At 35.0% G+C, this 14788-nt stretch overlaps 1 long non-coding RNA gene across 1 annotated transcript in view; it reads left to right on the plus strand.

Annotated features, from left to right (window-relative positions):
* LOC148453570 (uncharacterized) overlaps positions 1 to 12497 on the plus strand; it is a 36404-nt gene extending 23907 nt beyond the window's left edge. The window contains exons 2-3 of the long non-coding RNA XR_015874905.1: positions 7308 to 7354; positions 12250 to 12497. This is a non-coding gene — a long non-coding RNA (uncharacterized LOC148453570). The remainder of the gene's footprint in view (positions 1 to 7307; positions 7355 to 12249) is intronic.
* Positions 12498 to 14788: the final 2291 nt, after the last annotated feature.

The raw sequence follows: 14788 nt of genomic DNA on the forward strand, positions 1-14788 counted from the left end.
TGTAATGTATGTACTGTATGTGTGTGTAATGTATGTACTGTATGTGTGTGTGTGTAATGTATGTACTGTATGTGTGTGTGTAATGTATGTACTGTATGTGTGTGTAATGTATGTACTGTATGTGTGTGTGTGTAATGTATGTACTGTATGTGTGTGTGTGTAATGTATGTACTGTATGTGTGTGTAATGTATGTACTGTATGTGTAATGTATGTACTGTATGTGTGTGTAATGTATGTACTGTATGTGTAATGTATGTACTGTATGTGTGTGTAATGTATGTACTGTATGTGTGTGTGTAATGTATGTACTGTATGTGTGTGTGTAATGTATGTACTGTATGTGTGTGTAATGTATGTACTGTATGTGTGTGTGTGTAATGTATGTACTGTATGTGTGTCTGTGTAATGTATGTACTGTATGTGTGTGTAATGTATGTACTGTATGTGTGTGTGTGTAATGTATGTACTGTATGTGTGTCTGTGTAATGTATGTACTGTATGTGTGTCTGTGTAATGTATGTACTGTATGTATGTGTGTGTAATGTATGTACTGTATGTGTGTGTAATGTATGTACTGTATGTGTGTGTGTGTAATGTATGTACTGTATGTGTGTGTAATGTATGTACTGTATGTGTGTGTGTGTAATGTATGTACTGTATGTGTGTCTGTGTAATGTATGTACTGTATGTGTGTGTAATGTATGTACTGTATGTGTGTGTGTGTGTAATGTATGTACTGTATGTGTGTGTAATGTATGTACTGTATGTGTGTGTGTGTAATGTATGTACTGTATGTGTGTCTGTGTAATGTATGTACTGTATGTATGTGTGTGTAATGTATGTACTGTATGTGTGTGTAATGTATGTACTGTATGTGTGTGTGTGTAATGTATGTACTGTATGTGTGTGTAATGTATGTACTGTATGTGTGTGTAATGTATGTACTGTATGTGTGTGTGTGTAATGTATGTACTGTATGTATGTGTGTGTAATGTATGTACTGTATGTGTGTGTAATGTATGTACTGTATGTGTGTGTGTGTAATGTATGTACTGTATGTGTGTGTAATGTATGTACTGTATGTGTGTGTAATGTATGTACTGTATGTATGTGTAATGTATGTACTGTATGTATGTGTGTGTGTGTAATGTATGTACTGTATCTGTGTGTAATGTATGTACTGTATGTGTGTGTAATGTATGTACTGTATGTGTGTGTGTGTGTAATGTATGTACTGTATGTGTGTGTAATGTATGTACTGTATGTGTGTGTGTGTAATGTATGTACTGTATGTGTGTGTAATGTATGTACTGTATGTGTGTGTAATGTATGTACTGTATGTGTGTGTGTGTAATGTATGTACTGTATGTGTGTGTAATGTATGTACTGTATGTGTGTGTAATGTATGTACTGTATGTGTGTGTGTGTAATGTATGTACTGTATGTATGTGTGTGTAATGTATGTACTGTATGTGTGTGTAATGTATGTACTGTATGTGTGTGTGTAATGTATGTACTGTATGTGTGTGTAATGTATGTACTGTATGTGTGTGTAATGTATGTACTGTATGTATGTGTAATGTATGTACTGTATGTATGTGTGTGTGTGTAATGTATGTACTGTATGTGTGTGTAATGTATGTACTGTATGTGTGTTTGTGTAATGTATGTACTGTATGTGTGTGTAATGTATGTACTGTATGTGTGTGTGTGTAATGTATGTACTGTATGTGTGTGTAATGTATGTACTGTATGTGTGTGTGTGTAATGTATGTACTGTATGTGTGTGTAATGTATGTACTGTATGTGTGTGTGTGTAATGTATGTACTGTATGTGTGTGTAATGTATGTACTGTATGTGTGTGTAATGTATGTACTGTATGTGTGTGTGTGTAATGTATGTACTGTATGTGTGTGTAATGTATGTACTGTATGTGTGTGTGTGTAATGTATGTACTGTATGTGTGTGTAATGTATGTACTGTATGTACTGTATGTGTGTGTAATGTATGTACTGTATGTGTGTGTAATGTATGTACTGTATGTATGTGTAATGTATGTACTGTATGTGTAATGTATGTACTGTATGTGTGTCTGTGTAATGTATGTACTGTATGTGTGTGTGTGTAATGTATGTACTGTATGTGTGTGTATGTATGTGTGTCTGACTGTATGTATGTGCGTGTATATGTGTGTGTATTAGTGTGTGACTTTATGTATGTGTGTGCATTTGTGTCTGACTGTATGTATGTGTGTGTGACTATTTATGTGTGTGTATTAGTGTGTGACTGTATGTATGTGTGTGTATTAGTGTGTGACTGTATGTATGTGCGTGTATTAGTGTGTGACTGTACGTATGTGTGTATTTGTGTGTGACTGTATGTATGTGCGTGTATAGGTGTGCGTATGGTTATGTATGTATGTGTGTGTATTAGTGTGTGACTGTATGTATGTGTGTGTATAAGTGTGCGTATGTTTATGTATGTGTGTGTATTAGTGTGTGACTGTATGTATGTGTGTGTGACTGTATGTATGTGCGTGTATAAGTATGCATATGTTTATGTATGTGTGTGTATTAGTGTGGGACTGTATGTATGTGTGTGTATTAGTGTGTGACTGTATGTATGTGCGTGTATAAGTGTGTGTATTAGTGTGTGACTGTATGTATGTGCGTGTATAAGTATGCATATGTTTATGTATGTATGTGTGTGTATTAGTGTGGGACTGTATGTATGTGTGTATATTAGTGTGTGACTGTATGTATGTGTGTGTATTAGTGTGTGACTGTATGTATGTGCGTATATAAGTGTGGGTATTAGTGTGTGACTGTATATATGTGTGTGTATTAGTGTGTGACTATGTATGTGTGTGTGACTGTATGGATGTGCGTGTATGCATATGTTCATGTATGTTTGTGTGTGTATTAGTGTGTGACTGTATGTATGTGTGTGTTTAAGTGTGTTTATTAGTATGTGACTGTATGTATGTGTGTGTGTAAGTGTGTGACTATGTATGTGTGTATAAGTGTGCGTATGTTTATGTATGTGTGTGTATTAGTGTGTAACTGTATGTATCTGTGTGTGACTGTATGGATGTGCGTGTATGCATATGTTTATGTATGTATGTGTGTATATTAGTGTGTGACTGTATGTATGTGTGTGTATTAGTGTGTGACTGTATGTATGTGCGTGTATAAGTGTGTGTATTAGTGTGTGACTGTATGTATGTGCATGTATAAGTGTGCGTATGTTTATGTATGTGTGTGTATTAGTGTGTGACTGTATGTATGTGCGTGTATAAGTGTGTATGTTTATGTATTAGTGTGTGACTGTATGTATGTGCGTGTATAAGTGTGTGTATGTGTGTGTATTAGTGTGTGACTGTATGTATGTGCGTGTATAAATGTGCATATGTTTATGTATGTATGTGTGTGTATTAGTGTGTGACTGTATGTATGTGTGTGTGACTGTATGGATGTGCGTGTATGCATATGTTTATGTATGTATGTGTGTGTTAGTGTGTGACTGTATGCATGTGTGTGTATTAGTGTGTGACTGTATGTATGTGCGTGTATAAGTGTGTGTATTAGTGTGTGACTGTATGTATGTGCATGTATAAGTGTGCGTATGTTTATGTATGTGTGTGTATTAGTGTGTGACTGTATGTATGTGCGTGTATAAGTGTGTATGTTTATGTATTAGTGTGTGACTGTATGTATGTGCATGTATAAGTGTGTGTATGTTTATGTATGTATGTGTGTGTATTAGTGTGTGACTGTATGTATGTGCATGTATAAGTGTGTGTATGTTTATGTATGTATGTGTGTGTATTAGTGTGTGACTGTATGTATGTGCGTGTATAAGTGTGCGTATGTTTATGTATGTATGTGTGTGTATTAGTGTGTGACTGTATATGCATGAATAATTGTGCGTATGTTTATGTATGTATGTGTGTGTATTAGTGTGTGACTGTATGTATGTGCGTGTGTAAGTGTGCGTATGTTTATGTATGTATTTGTGTGTATTAGTGTGTGACTATGTATGTGCGTGTATAAGTGTGTGACTGTATGTATGTGTGTTTGTAAGTGTGCGTATGTATGTGTGTGTATTAGTGTGTGACTGTATGTATATGCGTGAATAAGTGTGCGTATGTTTATGTATGCATGTGTGTGTATTTAGTGTGTGACTGTATGTATGTGCTTGTGTAAGTGTGCGTATGTTTATGTATGTGTGTGTATTAGTGTGTGACTGTATGTATATGCGTGAATAAGTGTGCGTATGTTTATGTGTGTATTAGTGTGTGACTGTATGTATGTGCTTGTGTAAGTGTGCGTATGTTTATGTATGTATGTGTGTGTATTAGTGTGTGACTGTATGTATGTGTGTGTATAAGTGTGTGTATGTTTATGTATGTATGTGTGTGTATTAGTGTGTGACTGTATGTATGTTTGATTGAATGTGTGACACGGGCCCCCCAAACCCTTAATCCAGCTGTGAATGGGGGTTGTTTGTCCTTAATTAAACTGTGTGTGTGGGGGGGATTGTTTGCCTATAGGTGCACAGCTAAATGAATGTAACACTGCCGGTAATAATTGGTGACACGCCAGGCTGCCCTTCTGAGCGAGGTTTGGTGCTGATGTCGGGCTGCCTGGTGTATGTATTATAATAGGAGGGTACATTCATTACATCAGTTTTCTCGTTGGGGTGATGAGGAGGGGAAATCTGAGGGGATGTAGCGGCCGCCGTCTAAATCCCAAAAGGCTGAAGCCTGATATGGGACTTAAGATAGGCGTTGGGGGGTTAGGTTTAGGTTACATAGTGGGGTTGGCGTTAGGTTTTTTTTTGGGGGGGGGGGGTTAGGATTAAGCACTCCATAGGGGGAGGGTTAGGGTCAGGCACCACTAGGGGGGGTAGGTTTAGGCACAAAGGGGGAGACTTAGGTTTAGGCACTAACGGGGAGGGTTAGGGGGATAAGGGGGAGGGTTAGGGGGACTAAGTATACTTACCTGACCCCTGTCGGGATCCCAACCATCGAGATGCCGCTGTCGGTATTATGACAGGAGGCACCCGCCTCCTATGTATAATGTGTATGTATGGCATGTTATATGTATGTGTATGTATGTCTTATATATATAATGTGTATGTATGTAATGTTATATGTATAATGTGTATGTATGTAATGTTATATGTATGTGTATGTATGTCTTATATATATAATGTGTATGTATGTAATGTTATATGTATAATGTGTATGTATGTAATGTTATATGTATAATGTCTATGTATGTCTTATTATATTTATAATGTGTATGTATGTAATGTTATATGTATGTGTATGTATGTCTTATTATATATATAATGTGTATGTATGTAATGTTATATGTATAATGTGTATGTATGTCATGTTATATGTATGTGTATGTATGTCTTATTATATTTATAATGTGTATGTATGTAATGTTATATGTATGTGTATGTATGTCTTATTATATATATAATGTGTATGTATGTAATGTTATATGTATAATGTGTATGTATGCAATGTTATATGTATAATGTGTATGTATTTCATGTTATATATATAATGTGTATGTATATAATGTTATATGTTTAATGTGTATGTATTTCATGTTATATGTATAATGTGTATGTATATAATGTTATATGTATAATGTGTATGTATTTCATGTTATATGTATAATGTGTATGTATATAATGTTATATGTATGTAATGTTATATGTATAATGTGTATGTATGTAATGTTATATGTATGTGTATGTATGTCTTATTATATTTATAATGTGTATGTATGTAATGTTATATGTATAATGTGTATGTATGTAATGTTATATGTATAATGTGTATGTATGTAATGTTATATGTATGTGTATGTATGTCATTATATATATAATGTGTATGTATGTAATGTTATATGTATAATGTGTATGTATGTCATGTTATATGTATGTGTATGTATGTCTTATTATATTTATAATGTGTATGTATGTAATGTTATATGTATGTGTATGTATGTCTTATTATATATATAATGTGTATGTATGTAATGTTATATGTATAATGTGTATGTATGCAATGTTATATGTATAATGTGTATGTATTTCATGTTATATATATAATGTGTATGTATATAATGTTATATGTTTAATGTGTATGTATTTCATGTTATATGTATAATGTGTATGTATATAATGTTATATGTATAATGTGTATGTATATAATGTTATATGTATAATGTGTATGTATTTCATGTTATATGTATAATGTGTATGTATATATATAATGTTATATGTATAATGTGTATGTATGCAATGTTATATGTATAATGTGTATGTATTTCATGTTATATATATAATGTGTATGTATGTAATGTTATATGTATAATGTGTATGTATGTAATGTTATATGTATAATGTGTATGTATGTAATGTTCTATGTATAATGTGTATGTATGTCATGTTATATGTATAATGTGTATGTATTTCATGTTATATGTATAATGTGTATGTATATAATGTTATATGTATAATGTGTATGTATATAATGTTATATGTATAATGTGTATGTATGTAATGTTATATGTATAAAGTGTATGTATGTCATGTTATATGTATAATGTGTATGTATTTCATGTTATATGTATAATGTGTATGTATGTAATGTTATATGTATAATGTGTATGTATGTAATGTTATATGTATAATGTGTATGTATGTAATGTTATATGTATGTGTATGTATGTCTTATTATATTTATAATGTGTATGTATGTAATGTTATATGTATAATGTGTATGTATGTAATGTTATATGTATAATGTGTATGTATGTAATGTTATATGTATGTGTATGTATGTCTTATTATATATATAATGTGTATGTATGTAATGTTATATGTATAATGTGTATGTATGTCATGTTATATGTATGTGTATGTATGTCTTATTATATTTATAATGTGTATGTATGTAATGTTATATGTATGTGTATGTATGTCTTATTATATATATAATGTGTATGTATGTAATGTTATATGTATAATGTGTGTGTATTACATGTTATATGTATAATGTGTATGTATTTCTTACTCAGGGCTTGGCTCGTCCTCTCTTTATCATATATAATAATTGTAGTCTGTATAGCCAGAGAACATAAAGCTGGACTCAATCTGTACCCTCAAACTTTCCAGACAGGAGGAGCGTTCTATAGTTTAGGAACTACAGCCAACCTCCTCCCCAGCCCCCCTCCCCATCCACAATGTCCTCTAACTTTCTCCTCTTGTGTTTTACAGGGCAGCGGATGCGTCAGACCGAAAAGCATTAAACATGGCAGCTCCAGGTAACGGACACGTCGCCTGTATATGTGTATGTGTATGTATGTATATGTATATATATATATATATCTCCACACTGGGCAGGAACCCAGATGTGATGGGAATTGTAAAGCACAAAGGTATACGCTATTGCTGGCACTGTCACAGTGTTATTATATAATGATATATGATGTATAGACTATAGAATGATCTCCCAGTATAGCAGAAATCAGTGTTATTATATAATGATATATTATGTATAGAATAATCTCCCAGTATAACAGAAGTCAGTGTTATTATATAATGATATATTATGTATAGAATAATCTCCCAGTATAACAGAAGTCAGTGTTATTATATAATGATATATTATGTATAGAATAATCTCCCAGTGTAGCAGACGTCAATATTATTATATAATGATATATTATGTATAGAATAATCTCCCAGTGTAGCAGGTCAGTGTTATTATATAATGATATATTATGTATAGAATAATCTCCCAGTGTAGCAGAAGTCAGTGTTATTATATAGTGATATATTATGTATAGAATAATCTCCCAGTGTAGCAGAAATCAGTGTTATTATATAATGATATATTATGTATAGAATAATCTCCCAGTGTAGCAGAAGTCAGTGTAATTATATAATGATATATTATGTATAGAATAATCTCCCAGTGTAGCAGGTCAGTGTTATTATATAATGAGATATTATGTATAGAATAATCTCCCAGTGTAGCAGGTCAGTGTTATTATATAATGATATATTATGTATACAATAATCTCCCAGGATAGCAGAAATCAGTGTTATTATATAATAATATATAATGTATCTAATAATCTCCCAGTATAGCAGAAATCAGTGTTATTATATAATGATATATTATATATAGAATAATATCCCAGTGTAGCAGAAGTCAGTGTTATTATATAATGATATATGATGTATAGAATAATCTCCCAGTGTAGCAGGTCAGTGTTATTATATAATGATATATGTATAGAATAATCTCCCAGTGTAGCAGGTCAGTGTTATTATATAATGATATATTATGTATAGAATAATCTCCCAGTATAGCAGAAATCAGTGTTATTATATAATGATATATTATGTATAGAATAATCTCCCAGTGTAGCAGAAGTCAGTGTTATTATATAATGATATATATAGAATAATCTCCCAGTATAGCAGAAGTCAGTGTTATTATATAATGATATGTGATGTATAGAATAATCTCCCAGTATAGCAGAAATCAGTGTTATTATATAATGATATATATAGAATAATCTCCCAGTGTAGCAGACGTCAGTGTTATTATATAATGATATGTGATGTATAGAATAATCTCCCAGTATAGCAGAAATCAGTGTTATTATATAATGATATGTGATGTATAGAATAATCTCCCAGTATAGCAGAAATCAGTGTTATTATATAATGATATATAATGTATCTAATAATCTCCCAGTGTAGCAGAAGTCAGTGTTATTATATAATGATATATGATGTATAGAATAATCTCCCAGTGTAGCAGATGTCAGTGTTATTATATAATGATATATGATGTATAGAATAATCTCCCAGTGTAGCAGAAGTCAGTGTTATTATATAGTGATATATTATGTATAGAATAATCTCCCAGTATAGCAGAAATCAGTGTTATTATATAATGATATGTGATGTATAGAATAATCTCCCAGTATAGCAGAAATCAGTGTTATTATATAATGATATATTATGTATAGAATAATATCCCAGTGTAGCAGAAATCAGTGTTATTATATAATGATATGTGATGTATCTAATAATCTCCCAGTGTAGCAGAAGTCAGTGTTATTATATAATGATATATGATGTATAGAATAATCTCCCAGTGTAGCAGAAGTCAGTGTTATTATATAGTGATATATTATGTATAGAATAATCTCCCAGTGTAGCAGAAATCAGTGTTATTATATAATGATATATAATGTATAGAATAATCTCCCAGTGTAGCAGAAGTCAGTGTTATTATATAGTGATATATGATGTATAGAATAATCTCCCAGTGTAGCAGATGTCAGTGTTATTATATAATGATATATGATGTATAGAATAATCTCCCAGTGTAGCAGAAGTCAGTGTTATTATATAGTGATATATTATGTATAGAATAATCTCCCAGTATAGCAGAAATCAGTGTTATTATATAATGATATGTGATGTATAGAATAATCTCCCAGTATAGCAGAAATCAGTGTTATTATATAATGATATATTATGTATAGAATAATCTCCCAGTGTAGCAGGTCAGTGTTATTATATAATGAGATATTATGTATAGAATAATCTCCCAGTGTAGCAGGTCAGTGTTATTATATAATGATATATGTATAGAATAATCTCCCAGTGTAGCAGGTCAGTGTTATTATATAATGATATATTATGTATAGAATAATCTCCCAGTATAGCAGAAATCAGTGTTATTATATAATGATATATTATGTATAGAATAATCTCCCAGTGTAGCAGAAGTCAGTGTTATTATATAATGATATATATAGAATAATCTCCCAGTATAGCAGAAGTCAGTGTTATTATATAATGATATGTGATGTATAGAATAATCTCCCAGTATAGCAGAAATCAGTGTTATTATATAATGATATATATAGAATAATCTCCCAGTGTAGCAGACGTCAGTGTTATTATATAATGATATGTGATGTATAGAATAATCTCCCAGTATAGCAGAAATCAGTGTTATTATATAATGATATGTGATGTATAGAATAATCTCCCAGTATAGCAGAAATCAGTGTTATTATATAATGATATATAATGTATCTAATAATCTCCCAGTGTAGCAGAAGTCAGTGTTATTATATAATGATATATGATGTATAGAATAATCTCCCAGTGTAGCAGATGTCAGTGTTATTATATAATGATATATGATGTATAGAATAATCTCCCAGTGTAGCAGAAGTCAGTGTTATTATATAGTGATATATTATGTATAGAATAATCTCCCAGTATAGCAGAAATCAGTGTTATTATATAATGATATGTGATGTATAGAATAATCTCCCAGTATAGCAGAAATCAGTGTTATTATATAATGATATATTATGTATAGAATAATATCCCAGTGTAGCAGAAATCAGTGTTATTATATAATGATATGTGATGTATCTAATAATCTCCCAGTGTAGCAGAAGTCAGTGTTATTATATAATGATATATGATGTATAGAATAATCTCCCAGTGTAGCAGGTCAGTGTTATTATATAATGATATATGTATAGAATAATCTCCCAGTGTAGCAGGTCAGTGTTATTATATAATGATATATTATGTATAGAATAATCTCCCAGTATAGCAGAAATCAGTGTTATTATATAATGATATATTATGTATAGAATAATCTCCCAGTGTAGCAGAAATCAGTGTTATTATATAATGATATATGATGTATAGAATAATCTCCCAGTGTAGCAGAAGTCAGTGTTATTATATAATGATATGTGATGTATAGAATAATCTCCCAGTATAGCAGAAATCAGTGTTATTATATAATGATATATATAGAATAATCTCCCAGTGTAGCAGACGTCAGTGTTATTATATAATGATATGTGATGTATAGAATAATCTCCCAGTATAGCAGAAATCAGTGTTATTATATAATGATATATTATGTATAGAATAATCTCCCAGTGTAGCAGAAATCAGTGCTATTATATAATGATATATAATGTATCTAATAATCTCCCAGTGTAGCAGAAGTCAGTGTTATTATATAATGATATATTATGTATAGAATAATCTCCCAGTATAGCAGAAATCAGAGTTATTATATATTGACATATTATATATAGAATAATCTCCCAGTGTAGCAGAAGTCAGTGTTATTATATAATGATATGTGATGTATAGAATTATCTCCCAGTATAGCAGAAGTCAGTGTTATTATATAATGATATATGATGTATAGAATAATCTCCCAGTGTAGCAGACGTCAGTGTTATTATATAATGATATATAATGTATAGAATAATCTCCCAGTGTAGCAGACGTCAGTGTTATTATATAATGATATATAATCTATAGAATAATCTCCCAGTGTAGCAGAAGTCAGTGTTATTATATAATGATATATTATGTATAGAATAATCTCCCAGTGTAGCAGAAGTCAGTGTTATTATATAGTGATATATTATGTATAGAATAATCTCCCAGTGTATCAGAAGTCAGTGTTATTATATAATGATATATGATGTATAGAATAATCTCCCAGTGTAGCAGAAATCAGTGTTATTATATAATGATATGTGATGTATAGAATAATCTCCCAGTATAGCAGAAATCAGTGTTATTATATAATGATATATAATGTATCTAATAATCTCCCAGTGTAGCAGAAGTCAGTGTTATTATATAATGATATATTATGTATAGAATAATCTCCCAGTGTAGCAGAAGTCAGTGTTATTATATAATGATATATGATGTATAGAATAATCTCCCAGTGTAGCAGAAGTCAGTGTTATTATATAATGATATATGATGTATAGAATAATCTCCCAGTGTAGCAGAAGTCAGTGTTATTATATAATGATATATGATGTATAGAATAATCTCCCAGTATAGCAGAAATCAGTGTTATTATATAATGATATATAATGTATCTAATAATCTCCCAGTGTAGCAGAAGTCAGTGTTATTATATAATGATATATGATGTATAGAATAATCTCCCAGTATAGCAGAAATCAGTGTTATTATATAATGATATATTATGTATAGAATAATCTCCCAGTGTAGCAGAAGTCAGTGTTATTATATAGTGATATATTATGTATAGAATAGCAGAAGTCAGTGTTATCAGATCCTGTTTCTGAGAACCTGAAAGTGTATTTTGTCTGTCTTCTCCCAGGTTACCCCTCACCTGCTGCTGGATACCAAAGCCCACCGTACCCTTCTCCACCATATCCCGCTGGTCCTTCTGCTCCACCTGCGCCCCCATCTCCAGGTTTCCATGACTACCCCGGTCCTGGCTGCAGCGTCCCCCCACATCACCACTTGCAGCCAGCCTTACATCCTCAGCCAGATCCTCCCCCGGGGGGCGCACCGTATATGCCAGTGAGCAGCGGCACCACCCCAAGTGCACTGGAGTACCTTAGCCAGGTATCTGACCTTGTCTGTCTACTTCCCTCTCTGTGCTCTCAGCCGAGACCGTATCAGTGTGTTGTTACCTCTCTGTGCTCTCAGCCGAGACCGTATCAGTGTGTTGTTACCTCTCTGTGCTCTCAGCCGAGACCGTATCAGTGTGTTGTTACCTCTCTGTGCTCTCAGCCGAGACCGTATCAGTGTGTTGTTACCTCTCTGTGCTCTCAGCCGAGACCGTGTCAGTGTGTTGTTACCTCTCTGTGCTCTCAGCCGAGACCGTGTCAGTGTGTTGTTACCTCTCTGTGCTCTCAGCCGAGACCGTGTCAGTGTGTTGTTACCTCTCTGTACTCTCAGCCGAGACCGTATCAGTGTGTTGTTACCTCTCTGTGCTCTCAGCCGACACCGTATCAGTGTGTTGTTACCTCTCTGTGCTCTCAGCCGAGACCGTATCAGTGTGTTGTTACCTCTCTGTGCTCTCAGCCGAGACCGTGTCAGTGTGTTGTTACCTCTCTGTGCTCTCAGCCGAGACCGTATCAGTGTGTTGTTACCTCTCTGTGCTCTCAGCCGAGACCGTATCAGTGTGTTGTTACCTCTCTGTGCTCTCAGCCGAGACCGTATCAGTGTGTTGTTACCTCTCTGTGCTCTCAGCCGAGACCGTATCAGTGTGTTGTTACCTCTCTGTGCTCTCAGCCGAGACCGTATCAGTGTGTTGTTACCTCTCTGTGCTCTCAGCCGAGACCGTGTCAGTGTGTTGTTACCTCTCTGTGCTCTCAGCCGAGACCGTGTCAGTGTGTTGTTACCTCTCTGTGCTCTCAGCCGAGACCGTGTCAGTGTGTTGTTACCTCTCTGTGCTCTCAGCCGAGACCGTGTCAGTGTGTTGTTACCTCTCTGTGCTCTCAGCCGAGACCGTGTCAGTGTGTTGTTACCTCTCTGTGCTCTCAGCCGAGACCGTGTCAGTGTGTTGTTACCTCTCTGTGCTCTCAGCCGAGACCGTATCAGTGTGTTGTTACCTCTCTGTGCTCTCAGCCGAGACCGTATCAGTGTGTTGTTACCTCTCTGTGCTCTCAGCCGAGACCGTATCAGTGTGTTGTTACCTCTCTGTGCTCTCAGCCGAGACCGTATCAGTGTGTTGTTACCTCTCTGTGCTCTCAGCCGAGACCGTGTCAGTGTGTTGTTACCTCTCTGTGCTCTCAGCCGAGACCGTATCAGTGTGTTGTTACCTCTCTGTGCTCTCAGCCGAGACCGTATCAGTGTGTTGTTACCTCTCTGTGCTCTCAGCCGAGACCGTGTCAGTGTGTTGTTACCTCTCTGTGCTCTCAGCCGAGACCGTATCAGTGTGTTGTTACCTCTCTGTGCTCTCAGCCGAGACCGTATCAGTGTGTTGTTACCTCTCTGTGCTCTCAGCCGAGACCGTATCAGTGTGTTGTTACCTCTCTGTGCTCTCAGCCGAGACCGTATCAGTGTGTTGTTACCTCTCTGTGCTCTCAGCCGAGACCGTATCAGTGTGTTGTTACCTCTCTGTGCTCTCAGCCGAGACCGTATCAGTGTGTTGTTACCTCTCTGTGCTCTCAGCCGAGACCGTATCAGTGTGTTGTTACCTCTCTGTGCTCTCAGCCGAGACCGTAGTCAGTGTGTTGTTACCTCTCTGTGCTCTCAGCCGAGACCGTATCAGTGTGTTGTTACCTCTCTGTGCTCTCAGCCGAGACCGTATCAGTGTGTTGTTACCTCTCTGTGCTCTCAGCCGAGACCGTAGTCAGTGTGTTGTTACCTCTCTGTGCTCTCAGCCGAGACCGTATCAGTGTGTTGTTACCTCTCTGTGCTCTCAGCCGAGACCGTATCAGTGTGTTGTTACCTCTCTGTGCTCTCAGCCGAGACCGTATCAGTGTGTTGTTACCTCTCTGTGCTCTCAGCCGAGACCGTATCAGTGTGTTGTTACCTCTCTGTGCTCTCAGCCGAGACCGTATCAGTGTGTTGTTACCTCTCTGTGCTCTCAGCCGAGACCGTATCAGTGTGTTGTTACCTCTCTGTGCTCTCAGCCGAGACCGTATCAGTGTGTTGTTACCTCTCTGTGCTCTCAGCCGAGACCGTATCAGTGTGTTGTTACCTCTCTGTGCTCTCAGCCGAGACCGTAGTCAGTGTGTTGTTACCTCTCTGTGCTCTCAGCCGAGACCGTATCAGTGTGTTGTTACCTCTCTGTGCTCTCAGCCGAGACCGTATCAGTGTGTTGTTACCTCTCTGTGCTCTCAGCCGAGACCGTATCAGTGTGTTGTTACCTCTCTGTGCTCTCAGCCGAGACCGTATCAGTG

This window comes from Taudactylus pleione, unplaced genomic scaffold, assembly GCF_031769625.1.
Source record: "Taudactylus pleione unplaced genomic scaffold, aTauple2 ptg001129l, whole genome shotgun sequence".
NCBI classification, from domain to species: Eukaryota; Metazoa; Chordata; class Amphibia; order Anura; family Myobatrachidae; genus Taudactylus; species Taudactylus pleione.